This window comes from Neovison vison, chromosome 6, assembly GCF_020171115.1.
Source record: "Neovison vison isolate M4711 chromosome 6, ASM_NN_V1, whole genome shotgun sequence".
NCBI lineage: Eukaryota > Metazoa > Chordata > Mammalia > Carnivora > Mustelidae > Neogale > Neogale vison.
In genome coordinates, this window is record NC_058096.1 from 218,969,747 (window position 1) to 218,973,884 (window position 4,138).

Sequence of the window (4,138 nt, forward strand, 5' to 3'; positions counted from 1 at the left end):
GTGGAGCAGCAACGTCATCTAGAGCAGCCTCGTCCAGAGTGGCCTTCTTGGAAGTGACCTTGTTGGGTTCATCGTCCCCGCCTTTTCGTAAGAGGTAGCTCTGACCGGTAGTTTGATTCCTGATGCTTGGCGCGAAATAAAGTTTTGCTTGACTTTCGCTTTGTATCAGTCTCGTTCCTTTGATCACGGACCCTAACATTTGGGGGCTCGTCCGGGATCAAACGACGAGAACTGAGCCAGCATCAGAATTTTTAGGGAAAGCCTCTGGAAGTATTGGGTTTCTAAGTATTGGGTTTCTAAGTATTGGGTTCCGAGGTATTGGGATCCTATCCGTCTGTCTGGTTGGAGCTCCAGGGTATAGCCCACCGGGGAGAAGCTGGACGCAGCCATGCTCCCCAGGGCTGGAGTGGATGCGGGGACGCCCCATCCCTCTGCTGATAGATCGACAGGGGGTTCAAGTCCCCCTGGGCGGTCGGGGGGGTTCGAGTCCCCCTGCGTGGTCGGGGGTTCGAGTCCCCCTGGGCGGTCGGGGGGTTCGAGTCCCCCTGCGCCGTCGTGGGGGTTCAAGTCCCCCTGGGCGGTCGGGGGGTTCGAGTCCCCCTGCGCCGTCGTGGGGGTTCAAGTCCCCCTGGGCGGTCGGGGGTTCGAGTCCCCTGCCTTCCCTTTGACAGTTGAGGGGTTCAAGTCCCCTTAGACGGTTGGGGATAAAGATAGCCCCCACCAGTGGCAAGCTCTGGGTAAATTAAAAGTGCATAGAAATCAATGCACTCCATAAATTTGGTCAGGAGGACAAAGAGAAAAATCCGATTAGGAAATCCATTGAGCTATACAAAAACAAAAACAACACACCAAAGCTTATGGAATGCCATTAAAACAGTACTTAAAGGGAAATTATAGCAGTAAGCACCTGTTTTAAAGGATGAAGTTAAACTTCTACCTCATACAATATACAAAATTTTAAAAGGATCAGAAACTATATTGTACTCTATAAGGCAACTGATATATGCTATAATATTGATGACCCTTGAAAACATTAGGCCAAATTTAAGAAGCCAGTGATAAAAGACTACATGTATGATCCTGTTTATATGTGAAATGTCCAGAACTTGATTGGACACAATTCATACTTTTAAAGTATACATTTCAATAAACCATTTAAAGGTTATAGGAACTCTAAAGGAACAACAAATAGAAAGGTAAATAACAAGATAATAGGGGAATATGAAAAAGCTCATGGAGCTCAGGAAAGGAAGTCCCCCCCCACTTCCAGCAGCAGGCTCTGGACGAGGGCCACTGGGGTTGTGGTTATTTGTTTGTTTTTGTCTTTTTGTTGTCTATTGTGTTTTGTTATGGTTGAAGGAATGTGGCAAGCAGAGAGTAAGGGGACGCTAGCTTTCATCTCTCTGTTCCTCATAATAGATGTGGGGCTTCTCCCTCACTCATTTTGTGTGTTAAGGGCTATAACGAGCTACCTAGAGTTAGTCAAATGCCGGGTTAAGGTGTCCAATGCTGATGCTCATTAGAGCCGGGCATGGAAAATAAGTGCCTAGTGGGCCACTTTTGGTAAGCAGAACTGGTACTGTGGGATGAACCAACCTCGAGACAGAGACTTTAAGGAATATTCCCAAGCAGCTGCCGAAACTTCTTTTGTTTCGGGGAATTCCTTGCCTTCTCTGGCCCGACGTGGACTGTCTGGCCCCTCCCCCTTGCTGGCAGGGAAAGCATGGCATCTGAAGTGGAATGGGCCCAGGTGGAACATGAGGTCTGTTGGCGAAGGGATGGCTGGGCTGATGGTTAACTGTCTGTTTCAAGGGTTTAATGAGTAATTGTTAAAGTGGCTTCCGAAGTCTCTGATAATCTGAAACTGTGAAGGGTTGCTTGAATGACAAATGGAGTTAAATTTGTTGGACATCTAGATCCTAACCAAATGGGATGAAATGCTAGGGCGCTGTTTGCTGGAACTGGGTTTGTACTTTTGAAATCTGCTGGTGAACACATTCTGTGCTTAACTGATTGATAAATTTGCCATCTAAAGAATTCTGTTGTAACAACTCACCATTGGTTTATATTTAGTCTTAAGTAGAGGTTAAGGTATTTCTAAGAGTACAAAATTCTGTTAAGTGTAATTAAGACTGATGGAAATGAGAAAAGCAACTCTGTATGTAGAAAGTAGGAGATATGTAAAAGAGAGATAAACAGCCCTAAGGCCACTGTCAGAGCTAAATCCATTCGTAAAAGAATGGAAGGGGAGACTGATCACCTCCCATTAGCCAGGGATACCAAAAGGGGAGGATGTCCAACCTGTTTGAATCTGGAAAATGCCTGACTGTGTGAATGTATCTCTATGGCTCCACCGCTTCCACTATGGAGTCTGAATGGACTGCACCCTAAATCTTGCAGGGCTTCATATGGCATAACGGTCATCTACTCAATGGAGTAGCCCAGTCCAGGGTTTATACAGACAGACCTTAAATAAGAGGCTCCTAAGTTCCCACGAGGGACACGAGCAGGACAGCATACAGGGACAGCCCTGCTCTAATGGCAGAGCAGATCACAGCTGTTCTCTCTGGGCTCCTCCACCCAGAATCTGAGAGATGGAACAGGGGAAATTCTGTGCAATGAATTTGGACTCTGCTTAGCACCTCTGTGTTGGCTCTCAGCCCTAGAAAAACGAGAGCCTGAGGGTCCACTTTGAGTCTAGGAAGCCATCTTCCAAGAGGAAGAAAACTCTCTGAAGCTCCGTGAGCTGCTCGTCCCTCTTCTCTGATGTCTGGACTCGATGGGTCACACAAGGGCCTATGGGAGGAGCTCGGGAGTCAAGGCTTCAAATCTTGGCCATCGGAGGCTGCCAGGGACCTGACCCGATTGATACACGTGCAGCTGCTGGCACGTTTCTGAATATGCTGGCTCTCTGCAGCCTCTGCATCTTTGAACAACATGTCCATCTGTCTGAAACATCATTCTGTTCCAAGCACTTAGAAACCCTCCACTACCTCCTCCTTTGTACAGAATGGGTATGACCACAAGGCATCAGTAGCCCAAGAAGGCCAGGGGCCAATGTAACTATGAACGAGAGAGATATGGTAGCTAACCAAGCCTGGACAAATTAAGGTGACAGTAGGGTATGAGAAAGTTCAGCTTCCTCCAGCAAGGGGAGGATGGTTCCATGTTATATAGGGTGTCACGTACACTCATCTGAGAATATCGGGTAAGAACCTTATGATTGTCTACGGCCATACCACCCTGAACGCGCCCGATCTCGTCTGATCTCGGAAGCTAAGCAGGGTCGGGCCTGGTTAGTACTTGGATGGAAGACTGCCAGGGAATACCGGTTGCTTTTGCTTTGATCTCCAAGAGGGAATTTCTTGGGACGGTGGGCTACTGCAGGCTGTGGATGCTACCTTCACGGAGATGGCACAACCTCTCTACGAACTGGCTAAGGGAGGACTCACTATGGTAGAGTGTGGACAGCTGAGGCAGAAGGAGCATTTCGGGAATTACAAAGAGCCTTACTGTGTGCCCCAGCATTGGTCATCCCAGATGTTACCAAGCCCTTCCACTTGTATGTGAAGGCAGGGCTGACTAAAGAAGTTTTGACTCAGACTCTAGGGTATGGTGAAGGCCAGTGGTCTATCTTAGCAAGAAACTAGATCCAGTAGCAGCTGGGTTCCCCCTTTGCTTCTGCATAATTGCTGCCATGGCCCTCCTAGTCAAGGATGCATGCAAATTGACTCTGGGTCAAAATCTCATATTGACCACCACCCACGTTATCAAGGGCCTTCTCCGGACTCCACCAGACCGATGGATGACGAACGCCCAAGTAACGGGGTAGCAGGCCCTTCTCCTCAATGGACCAAAAGTGGCCTTCCGACCCCCAGCAGTGCTAAATCCAGCCACACTGCTGCCAGAAGAGCTAGCTGACCATCCACATGATTGTGGGGAGGTCTTAACCCAAGTCACAGGAATAAGGCCGGATCTCAGAGACATTCCCCTCCCAGATGCCGAGATGACTCTGTTCACAGATGGGAGCAGCTACATAGTCAATGGAAAGAGGTATGCAGGGGCCGCGGTGGTTTCTCCTGGGCAGAGACTCTGGATGTCAGCCCTGCCACATAGGATCTCGGTGGAAAAGCAAAGC

General features: G+C 48.6%; 1 pseudogene; it reads left to right on the forward strand.

The window, feature by feature from the left end:
• Positions 1–3,225: 3,225 nt before the first annotated feature.
• On the forward strand, positions 3,226–3,344 carry LOC122910915 (annotated as a pseudogene).
• The last annotated feature ends 794 nt before the right edge of the window (positions 3,345–4,138 follow it).